Source organism: Trachypithecus francoisi, unplaced genomic scaffold (assembly GCF_009764315.1).
Source record: "Trachypithecus francoisi isolate TF-2019V2 unplaced genomic scaffold, Tfra_2.0 Lachesis_group20, whole genome shotgun sequence".
NCBI classification, from domain to species: Eukaryota; Metazoa; Chordata; class Mammalia; order Primates; family Cercopithecidae; genus Trachypithecus; species Trachypithecus francoisi.
This window is the reverse complement of record NW_022681466.1, coordinates 3,437,129-3,449,138: the sequence shown is the minus strand read 5'-3', so window position 1 is coordinate 3,449,138 and position 12,010 is coordinate 3,437,129. Positions and strand designations below refer to the sequence as shown.

Genomic DNA, 12,010 nt, shown 5'->3' with positions numbered 1-12,010 from the left:
GTTGTTGAATTTTGCTTTTCTCATTTTCTTTTTGCGGAATCTTAAAAAAATTTGTGTGTAGTTGGAGTTTAGATTTAGACAGGTCTAGTATATTTATATTAGTGATGTGTAAATCCTACTCGATAAATTATTATTTTATAAAAATGTGTGTGTGTGCTTCTCAGAGAAGAGAAAATGGGATATTTTATTTCCTTTGATAATCAAGTTGTCTCTTCTTGAGAACAGAATTTTGTAGGAAAAAGGATGAGTTGCTGAATTTTGAGAACATGTCTCTGAAGAGTATGATGAGATGGTTTGTTTCACAAGTGGACTCTGTATTTTTTATTATTTGATTTGAGCAAATACTTTGCACAAAACTGATGCTCAACATATATTTGTTGAAAAGAATTGTGCCTGCTCTGCTTGATGTGCTGAAGTAGAAGGAAGTCCCTGCTCTATGCTAGGATGGGAGATTGGAGGGTTGAAGACTGTCCTGCAACAAAGCCTGTGCAGATGAGCAGGGCGTTTGGTTAAACCTAAAAGCCAATTTTTGTCAATACAGTGCAACCTCCATAGATCTTTCAGGGAGTAATTCTAAATCAGGAGTTCCTTAAACCAAAAATGTGACCTCTGTGTTTCTGTAATTATGTTAACGTGACCTGTAAAACAGTTCACTTCTCAACAAGTCAGTTTCCTCATATTTAAAATGAGAAGCTGTCTTGAGTTTCTAAAGATGTTTAGGCTGCATTGTCTTGGGCCTGCTTAGGATTTTGACCTCTGAGATAAAAGCTGGATTTAAAAAGCCAATCCAAGCCAAACACATGGCATTATTAGCATTGTTATTCCATCAGATCTGTTTGTTTGATAGAGAAGCTGGGGGTGGAATTGGTGGTGCCTTAAATGCCCTAGCTTAGTGGAGAGGTAAGATGAGAGGTAAGATACTCTGTCCGGGCACAGTGGCTCATGCCTGTAATCCCAGCACTTTGGGAAGCCAAGGCGGGCAGATAGTGAGGTCAAGAGATCGAGACCATCCTGGCCAACATGGTGAAACACCGTCTCTACTAAAATTACAAAAATTAGCTGGGCGTGGTGGTGCACACCTGTAGTCCCAGCTACTCAAGAGTCTGAGGCAGGAGAATCTCTTGAACCTGGGACGCGGAGGTTGCAGTGATCTGAGATCACGCCACTGCACTCCAGCCTGGGCGACAGGGTGAGACTCTGTCTCAAAAAAAAAAAAAGATAGTCCTTAAATATCCTTGCAGCCTGACATACATCAGGAGCTCAGTAGACAATCAACAAAAATTCCCTGAATACCGGAAGATTTGACTGTTTGGGGTTGAGTGGAAGCTGCCTTAGGAGTTGGGCTGTAGCTTTTCAGAGGCAATTTGTCAGGAGGAGTCATGTTCACATCATATTCTTCATACTGTGTGCCTCATACCAAATACATACAGTCCCTCCAGCCCCCCCTTTTTTAGAGACAGAGTCTCACTATGTTGCCCAGGCTGGCCTAATATTCCTGGGCTCAAGTGATCCTCGTGCCTCAGCTTCCCAAGTAGCTGGGACTACAGGCACACGAGACACCAGAATCTCTTTTTGATGAAGTTGGATTTGATGGCAGATAGATAGGTTGTTGTTTGTTTCAACCAAAGCTAGATGTCACCTTCCCCTTTCACCCTTTGTTCCCACCGTCTTGTCTCCCTCTTGCAGGCCCCACACATTGATTTTAATTTTCAACACTTAGCACCTGACTTAGTGATCTAAGATCACTGACTCAGAAAACAGGAAAGGTCAGTCTGCCTAACACCTCACCCAGCGTCCTGGGATTAGCATCCAAAACAAACAGATTAGAGATGGGATGCAGACTCCCAAGAGAGATTCCCACGTGTGAGAAAGCCCAGGAGAAGCGGATGGCGGATGGCGTTTCTCAAGCTCACTGACGTCACTCAAGTTCATGATCCAAGGCTTCACCCTACTGGGGTTGGGGGTTGGGTACTACCAGAAGAGTGAAGTTGGTGGATTAAGAAAAGTAGTGGTAGGGAGAGGGAGGGAAAGGAGTTTCTTTCTGCTAATCAAAGGAGAAACCAAATAAAATGAATGAAGTCCAAGAAAAATACAGTTCTATTGTTTTGGGGGACTAAGAGGCTGGCTTGGAGGCTTCATTGAGTAATTCGAGTCACACCCTTTCTCTGTGGGACTGAAGGAATGTTGGCTGTTTCTCTGGAGCCCAGGTGGGAGGTGGGTAGACAGGTCTATGGAGATGAGAATTTCTTGGAGCTGTAACTCTCTGAACATCCCCACGGCCTTGCAAGCTGGGAGGCTGGGACACAAAGAAGCAGGAATGCAGTGCTGAATCAAGGCCAAGGAGCAGCGGCCATGGGAGGGGACGGCGGGAAGAGAAAAAGGCAGAAGAAACCTAGAAAACAGGGAAGGAAGTGACCCTGTTCTTTTTCTCCTCTTCTGAACAGGGGCTTCTCTGTCCTCAAGAGCCCCTTGGCTCCCTTTCATTAAGCCATAGGGCGGATACCCAGGGAGAGGTGGCGTGTCTGGGTCGGGGGTGTGATGGGAAGCAGGAAGCACCAGTCATTTCACAAGAAGGCTTGACATTGGAGATCGAGCCAGCGAAAACTGGCAGACCCCCAAGGTGGGGTAGGAAAGTCTGGCCTAGCGTGAAGAACACTTGGCTCCACAGAGTTCTGTGGGTTTGTTGAAAAACAGGGCAGTCCACAAAGTTGTGCTGCCAGCCCACCTAAAACATCCCTTTCTCTCCTCATCCTTGATTGTTTCTCTGCAATGACACATCTACCTCTGGTGGTGAACTTCCACAGCCCAAAGGAGGATTAATGTGGCCAGATGTCTTGGCAGGATTGTCCGTCCCAATAGCAAGTCCTTAATCATAATTGTCAAGAATGTATGTGGACTCCTGGTGGATCCTACTACCTTATCTCATCCCTCTTTGCCTTTCACTCTTTCTTCTCTTTAGATTTCAGCAAGAATCATATTTGTGTAGATATAGCTCTGGAATTGCCTGTAACTCTCCTTTGGGGAGAGTTTCACTGTTGGATTGGTCAGTGTTCTGTTCCTTCTGTAGCTCTTTGTCCCTTTCCTGGACTGGGGATCTTTTTCCCAAACTCTAGCTTCAACTCCTCAAATTCCATATTATATTCTTTAACTATTAATGGTGAAGATGCAGGACATACCTCTTCATTCTTATTCTGGATACACGATTTATTCGACTTATAAAATGCCCTGTGTTGGTGTATCTGAAAGTTCACTCCGTGAGAAAGATGATGTCATTAGGGAGCCTTCCATTTTTTTTCCCCCAAAACACTTGTTCTACAGTTGGATTTGTTTTGGTTCCAAGGTCTCTGAACTTACGCTAATGGAAATTATTACTGATCTAATGCACAGTAGCACTCTGGATTCAGAACTCCTGGTTTCTCTCTTTCTTTTGACCAACTTGGTCTGCGACTTTAGAAAAGCTATGCCACGTTTTCTGTGCTTCATTTCTACCTCTTACTCAAAGAAAGTTCTTTATCAAAATTCAGTGTCTGCTCGCCCTTTCTTTGTCCTTTTCCAAGGCCAGGACACTTACTGTAAAGATCTTTGACATGCTTCCTTGTGGGAGAGTTTGTTTAGAGTGAGTTTGGAGGAGCTTAGGATGACGGAGGGGTTGGAGGCAGTCAAGAGGTTTTTGGGCTGAAAGATGGTAGTCCATTTGCTTTTAAGGAAACCATACCTTACCCTAGAGAGGAGCTAATCATCGATGGGGCACCAGCCCCAGAATCTTTAGGGTTTAGAATTTGTATGGCAACCACTGTGAAAAATATCTTTGAACTGAACAGAAGAGGGATGAACCAGTCTGGAAATATTTTCACCATGCCAATAGCCATATTTACAATAGAGCATATGGACAGAGTTTAGAGTTGATATATTTCCATCACTTAAAAAAAAGATGATCCATCCAATAAAAGGTAAACCTTAGCAAGTGCTTGTGTCTGAATTCTGTTTATCTGATATGACACAGAAGTCCCTAATGACAGCACTTCGACATTTCCCATTTCCTTATCACAATGATACCATGCAGTGTTCGGAATTAAAAATCAGAGAACTCCAAGCAGTGCTTTGCGAAAGAGTCTTTGCCAGCTACACAGAAAATTGCTGTCCAAGTAAAGCCTTGGTTTAGGGGTGCTGCCATTTAGTGCTAGGCCACTGATAACAAACTCAGATGCTAAAAGAATGGCATGTAGAAGGCCAGGACAATGAGAAGCGCTTATTATAGTCTGTGTTCTCAGCTACGATTGTGTGCTGATTGGGTGCCCTCTGCAAAAATGTTGCCACTATTGATAAGAATGATCCTTGAATTCTTTGTTGAAAAGCCACTATGAGTGAAGGCTTTGTGCTAAGTGTGTCATAAACACTCTGCGTGCTTCCTACAGCACCATAGGCAGTAGGCTTGCGTTTCCAGCCTGATTATCCACAATGGGGGATAGCACTAGTGCCTCCCTTTGTGGTTACTATGAGGATTAGAGCCTGTGGGTGTCATGTGGAAGAGTTGCTGGCATCTAATAAGTGCTCACTACAGGGTAGTTGGATGGCTGTCATGCCCACCACCAATTGAAGGCAAGCTCAGGCTCAGAGCAGTAAAGAAACACATCCAGAATTTAGCTAGGAAGCTAGGAAGTGGAGGGATTGACATAGAAACCCAGATCTGTCTGTAACTGAAGACTGGACTCTTCTCATCTCTGAAAGAAAACCGAGAGAAGCCCTGGATTACAACTTGAGCAGCCATGTGGGGCACTGACATCCCATGCCACACGTTTCCCATGACAGATATCTTGAAAAATGTTACTTGGAGGAAAGGAGAAGAATTCAAGAGCCATTCACGAGAGAGTATTAACTTAAAAATAGGTCTCAGGAGTGGTTTAGATTCTCTGGATATTTGAAAAATTTCATAGTAAAATGTTGGGAGAAAAAAGTATGGTGCAATGGAAGCAAGAGGAGGCTTATTTAGAAGGCAAGAAGGCCTTTGCCCAGTGTTCCAAAGCTCAGCACTTTCTAGAAGAAAGAAGCAGCAGCAGTGGCCTGAAGCTCTGAGCCCCTGGCCTGGGGCGTGGCCACAGAGAGTTGCTTGACTTGATTGGGAGGACATCCACCCTAGGTGGAAGATAAGATTCTAAGGAACAAAAAGCCACTTTTCTCAAAGCCTTGCTGAGTTCCACATTACATAATGTAGAGTTATGTGTCTGCTGTGGGGTTGGCAGGAGTCTGAATGTGATATGTTGATAATACATGGAGTCTTGCGTGCAAATTTTGTTTATATGCTAGGCCCTCCCTCCGAGTCCAGGGGCGGGTAGCTGGCTCCACAGCTTCCATCAGAGCCTGGAAGAGTCAGTGTTTTATGGCCACTCATGTTTATTTTGCTGTCTAACTATGTTAGCCATTGTTAATTTGGTTAAAGCAAAGCACTGTAAAGAAAATGGAGAAAGCATTCTCTGATATAGAAGCCACTACATTTTCATATGTATCTTCCCTGTCAGATGGCGTCCCTGTCCAGAGAGAAGGGGCCACCCAGGGTCAGAAAGGAGACTAGGGATCTGTTTTGAACCTTTAGCTACTTTCCTAAAAATTTTGCTCCTATACAAGTGTCCATTTAAATATTCAACCTAAGTTTTATGTCAAAGTTGGCTGTCAGCTGCTGAGAATGGAGAACTGGCATTCCATCTTTGAAGGGATGGCAGAGAGATGCATTTCACTTTGTCACTTCCAAGCCATCTGATCTGAGTGATCAGAAAAGAGATCAGCCCTTCTCAAGAAGACTTTACCATCCCAGCCAAGAGGGAGCTCAGGCCTCAGGTTGAGGCAGGTTCCCATGAAGCAGCCAAATGTTTGCAAAACAAGCACGGAGATGAGGAGGCTCGGTCTGCAGAGACGTCCCAAGGTTGCGACAGTCTTGGAATATGTGAGTGAGCTGATGGAAGAACCCTAGGGAGCCAAGGCTGGGAGACAGCTGCCTAGGCAGAGCTGGGGTCCCTTTTGTCCCCTCCAATCGCTGCCTGAAACGCAAGTGTGCTGAGCAAGGAAGGGCTAACTGGCTGGTGTAATTGTCTGGTGTTTATATTTGAAAAGGGATACTGCACTTCCAGGATAATTCCCTCCAGCCTCCTCTAGGGCTAAGATTTCCAACTGGTCTAGAGTCCTGAAGAGAAATCAGGGGCTGATTACCTGGCCGACTGGGCTGCAATCACACCCTTCAATACTAATTATCTGCTCTTTGAGTTCAATGACATTGAGCGTCCAGGCTCTGGTTGGGGTGAACCTTGCTCATTGGTTTGCATCACTGGCTTAAGACAATGATTTGAATGGACAAAGTACCCGCACTGTGCCTTGATAAGCAGGAAATGAACGCTTGTTTGCAAATAAGATTGGGAAGTGTGATCAGCTTTTTGTTTGGCATCTGTCTTTGGCTTACAAGCCTGGTAATACTAATATAGAAATAATATGTGAGGAGACACCAGTGGTGGAGCCTTTTTGTACCTGAAACCACGGAAGGAGAAAAGAGGATGCCTTTTCCCTTGCCATCCCTGAGAGTATTCTAGTTTGATTTTTTTTTTTTTTTTTTGGTGGAGGTTTGGAGAAACAGTTCCCAACGTGATACAAGATACCTTTACAGTGTTGTCGTGTTGGTATTTGTTTATATATGTGGCTTTTTCTAAATGCCTGCCTCTATTCCCAGCCATCTGTGATTCCCACCCCCTCCAAGAAAGCCCTCCTTCATTGAGTAGAATATAAATTTTACTCCTACTTGGATGCAACGTAATGGAGGTTCATTAGTCACATAAACAGCTTTGGTGCAGATTCATTCCAGTGGCATTTCTTGGTGACGAGAATGCATTATGAGTGTTTGGCAGCTCATGGGGGAGTCAGCTGTGGGCTAAGTGAAGAGAGAGAGAGAGATTATAAGCCAGTATCTGGCTTGAAACTGCTTGTGTTGGCGTCCAGCAAAATGTACTGTTTCTGGTGAAGGGACACTGGGGACATGGAATACATCCTCATGGTCTTTAATCTTTCAGGAATGTTACCTTCAAATCTTGACCCCTTGATCATAAATTACAGAAGCCCATTGTCATGGGTTGAATCGTGTTCCCCAGAAGATGTTGAAGACCTAACCTCCAGGACCTTATCATGGGACCTTACTTGGAAACAGGGTAATTGCAGATATAATTAGTTAAGATGAGGTCATATTCATCTTTGGGTATAGCTCAACTACCCCAGCCAGTAGGGTGGGCTTCTAATGCAATATGACTCATGTCCTTATAAAAAGAGAAAATTTAGACACAGCCAAATACAGAGGGAAGATGCTGTGATGTGATAGAAGAAACCCTATGAGAAGGTGGGAAATTGAAAGGAAGCATCTATAAGCCAAGGAATGCCTGAGGCTCCCAGAAGCCAGGAGAGAGGCATGGAACATGTTGATCCTTCAGAGGGAACACAGCCCTGCTGATACCTTGATTTTAGACTTCTAGCTTTCAGGGCTCTGAGAAAATACATTTCTGTTATTTTAACCCCCCTCCCCACCTACCCCCGCCCAGTTTGTGTTCCCTTGTTATTGCAACCTTAGGAAACTAATATATCCAGCTTCCACAGACCCAGATAGTTTGGAAAGGAAGAGCAGTATCAGCTTACCCAACCCAAACAACACTCATGTTCTTTTGTTTGCCAGCTTGGGCACTGGGAATGCTCAGGATCCTTGGTTTGGTTACCACTGGAGTCTCAGCAATCCCAGGCCTATCTTGGAGGTGGTTAAATGTCAGGGGACTAAACCAACTGCAAGCACACCCCTGGCTACATTACTAAAAGGGGTCAGGATGTAATTGAGACAGCTCTTTGGTATGATGGACTTGCACTTTTAATTCCTGCTGCATCCTCTTAGCTTCTCTTCCTTTACCCTGGAAGGGCAGGAAAGAGAAAGTGGCTTAGGTACTGGAGCTTAATTTATAGGCAAACATGGTCAAAGCCAGAGACAGTTTTAATTGATTTTCTTACCGTGTTGTCCAGTCTCAGGGCCTTTTGTGATAGATTGGATTGTTTCCTTTACTATGCCTCCCCTGCAACTTCTCCCAGTATAGCTGGAACCTGGAAAGAATGGAGACCCTCTGGGCTGAAAATAGTATACTTCACCTTCATCTCTTTGCCACTATTCTGAGGATCATTAAGTCTGCTAGGTCCTGATGTGATTGTCTACTTGGCTTCTGCCCTTGATGAGAAAGACAACCAAGGAGGCAATTCCTTTGCTCCAGCCTCTTCCCTTTGCCATGGTCATGTATGATGCCATCGAACCGTAGAGCTATAAGGACCCTCAGCGATCAATATGAAAACTTCCTTATTTTTACTTGAAAATGCTGAGATCCAAAGAGGGAATAGAACTTGCTCAAATGCTCTTGCCTTGGTGGTACTGGGCTTCATGCCCAAGTTTTCTGAGCCTTGCTCTTCATTTCTAACCATGACCCCATTTCTTCCTCTTCAGAAGCTTTTGGGTTTGTTCCCTGATTTGACAATTCCTCAGTGCTCTATTGATAAGGTTTTGCTGTGTCCCCACCCAAATCTCATCTTAAATTGTAGCTCCCATAACTCCCATGTGTTGTGGAAGGGACCTGGTGGGAGATCATTGAATCATGGGAGCAGTTTCCCCAATAATGTTCTCATGGTAGTGAATAAGTCTCACGAGATCTGATGGTTTTATAAGGGGTTCCCTCTTTCACTTGGCTTTTATTCTCTCTTGCCTGCCACCATATAAGACGTGCCTTTCACCTTCCACCATGATTGTGAGGCCTCCCCAGTCACATGAAACTGTGAGTCTATTAAACTTCTTCTTCTTTATAATTACCCAATCTCTGGTGTCTTTATCAGCAGCATGAGAATGGACTCCTATTTTTCTGCCACCAGACCACTTAGAGTTGCTCTCCCTGTCTCCCTGCAGCCTGTCCACTCCCCTTGGGCTACTTTTATCAGTAAGTAAAGAAGAATTGGTATTTTTTGAGCAGCTACTGTTGGCCATGCATAATGCTGAAATGCTTTCCCAAATGTTAGCAGGAGAGTGCGGCTCACAGAGGTCAAAGTCATGCCCAAGGTCATGCAGCTATTAAAAAATAGAGCTGGAATCCAAATGTCTCTGGGGAGGCTCTTTCTCCAGCTTGAGAAAGGGGACCACACCCGTGGTGCCATGCTTGGATGTAGCAAAGGGAGGGTAAAAATGGCACCTCTGTGCTGTTCTTCCAGTCTCTGTGCTGTTCTTCCAGCTCAACTCTTTCCACACCAACAAAAGCATTTTAATTCAAAAGGGGCAATGCCTGCTATCTATAAAAGAGGTGGTTTATATATATTTTTTTCCTGCTCTGCACTTTTCTAGCATAAACAGAACACCCTCTGCTGGTAGCACACACAGACTCCCCCATCTCACACTTAAAGGCCCAGCATCAGAGTCAAAGCAAATCAATACATATTTGGTGGGCACCCACGATGCCCAAAGTCAAGGGAATGATGTGTAAACTCCTCTATTTGAGTTGGTTACAAGCCTTGAGGGGGATGACTCAGGCACTGCTCAGCAAGTCAACAGGCCAAAAATAAGGGTGTTCTATGAGGAAACCGGCCACCAGCCACCCTCCGTCCCCCTTCGAGCCTTTCTTGTCACATCTCTGCACACTCCTGGCCTAGTTTTGTTGCTATAGCCACTGCCACATCCTGCTCACTCGTTTTGGTGCCCTGGCTGATATGTTGCCCCACCTCCTTCTAAAATGGCCCGGATGATGTAGTGGAAAGACTGGGAGCCCCAGCTCCTGATGTCCTGACCCTCTTCTCCTGCAGGAACTGGATGAGGGGATGGGGAACACTGGGCTTCATTTTCTGCATTTGTAAATAAGTGGGTTATATTTAATAACAAAAAGAATCCTTCTTCCAGTTCTAAAATGTTATAAGTTTTTAGTGCCAATGCCTGTTCAATCACTCTCTTCAAGACCTTGGCCAAAACTCTTTCTTTTAATTTTTTCCTAACTCTAACTCACTCTGACCTTCAAAGTACTTAACCAAATCATTATTGTAGACTATTTTATGCTTTTTTAATAGGTCTCTGGAATGGTTTACAAATTTTGTATTTTGTTTTCTGAGCAAGTTTTTCATCTATTGAGTGTAGAATCACATTTGTTTGTAATCCAAGGCCCTCAGAAGTCTGTGTTGTATGATAGAACTTAATTGTGAATTCCTATGTATTGTCACTGATAGTATTTTTTTCATCCAGTCTTCCATTAAATTCTTCGGTGATTTAGACGTTTTTAAGTCAACACATTCATGCAGGTAGGGAAGATTCTCAAGCAGAAATGGGAGGAAATGTCCAGTTGGTATAGTATATTGGCCCCATATTACAGAACACACAATAAAGAGTTTGAATTTTTGCAATGTCCTTTCTAGCAATAAGACCATTAGTGTTCTTGGCCTTTTTGACTATGCCTCTTTCTGCCACTGCCATTTATTCTTCATCTGACCTCAGCTGGAGATAAAATTGCCCACAGGGTCAGGGATTCTGGGTTCTAGTGGCTGTTATTGATCTCTCCCTTGAACTAATTAAGCCTGCACAAAGTAATGGCATTCATTTATTAATTAAACAGATTTTGATTGATCCCCTATCAAATTCTAGGCACAAATTCTGCCACAGCAGAGAGCAGCCCTCAAGGAGCTTAAGATTTGGACAGGAAGACAGAGCAAATAAAAATTATTAGAAATTGTGAGGAATATTCAAACAAATCAAACTATGTAGAGAGCAATTATTGGGGTGGGGTGGGATGGGGGTTCTCTCCTGCATCTGGGGTAGCTGGGAAAGGCTCCTGGAGAAGATGACGTTTAAGCTGGAACCTGGAGGATGAGGGGTGTCATTCACAAGGAGAGAGTGAGAGGAGAAGGGATGGGAGAGGGCATCGTAGACAGAGAAAAGAGCACATTCAAAGACCTTGAGGTAGGGAAGACTTTGGTACGTTGGAGGAGCCAAAAGAATGCTGACAAGGCTAGCATGCCCTGGTACCCACTCTCCAGGCCTGGGATGGGCATGATATAAGCTTGAATTCCAATTCTTGCAATAACCCTAAGAGGTAGGCATTGCTTTCCCTGGGTTTCAGATGTGGGCCTTGTTTCATTTTTTCAAGCCCATACCCCTAGAATGTGGAGAATCTGGGTTTGTGCTCCTTCCCACCCACCATGCTTCAAGGCTTGCAGTTGGCTTGGGTGTGTGTCTCGGTAAGGAAGTCAGAATGGATCACCTGTCAGAACTGGGGAGGCTGGGGCTTGGCTGGCAGGATGTGGAGTGTGTGTATTTTCTGTTTATTCTTGAAGTTTCCTTCCCTGCAAATACATGCCTAGTTGCCATGTGCCTTTCACAAGGAAGCCAACGCCAGCACTCCATCGCTCATGAGCAGTCCTGCAAAAACAAATCCATATCCTCAATGCAACCCTAGGTGCCAGCAAGTCAGGCCTGCACTGGCCAGGCAGCCTGGAGCTTAGGAACAATCTGGTCCTCAGGAAGGGAGGGAAGAAAAACAATTTCAAATTCCAGGCGCCTAGGGCCTCTTACAGATGGCCATTGTTGGGAGAAGGGAAAACTAAACTGTGTAAAGGAGCTGGTGGCGCCTCTGGGAAAGGTAGAGGATATTGAGGTTAGGGGCTGCTGCTCAGGGTGTGTGCACAGTGGGCATGGGATGGGGTAATCTGAAGAAAAAGCTGAACAGTTCACTTATGTGAGCTTGGGCAGCTTGTCTTTAAGTGCCTCAGTTTCCTCATTTTAAAATGATGAGAGGAGTAATATCTGCCCTGGTTCCCTCAAGTTGGACATACAAATGTGAATAGGCTTAGAAAAGGGCGACAGACTCTTTAGATGTCAGGGATTGCAGAAGAGGGCTGCCTCCCTGTTTAATTATTCTGTTGATTAGGACCCCTGGTATGTCTTAGTAAGTTCCCCCTCCTGGGAATAACCACCTGAGAAGAGCCCTGT

General features: G+C 44.5%; 1 long non-coding RNA gene across 3 annotated transcripts in view; it reads left to right on the top strand.

The window, feature by feature from the left end:
* The window catches only part of LOC117066609, a 100,142-nt gene that overhangs the window by 14,125 nt on the left and 74,007 nt on the right, over window positions 1-12,010 (top strand). The window contains exon 1 of one of the 3 annotated variants that reach the window (XR_004430406.1): window positions 5,824-5,938. The exons of the other annotated variants lie outside the window; for them this stretch is intronic. This is a non-coding gene — a long non-coding RNA (uncharacterized LOC117066609). Of the gene's footprint in view, window positions 1-5,823; window positions 5,939-12,010 lie in introns of those variants that run through there. 3 annotated transcript variants of the gene reach the window in all.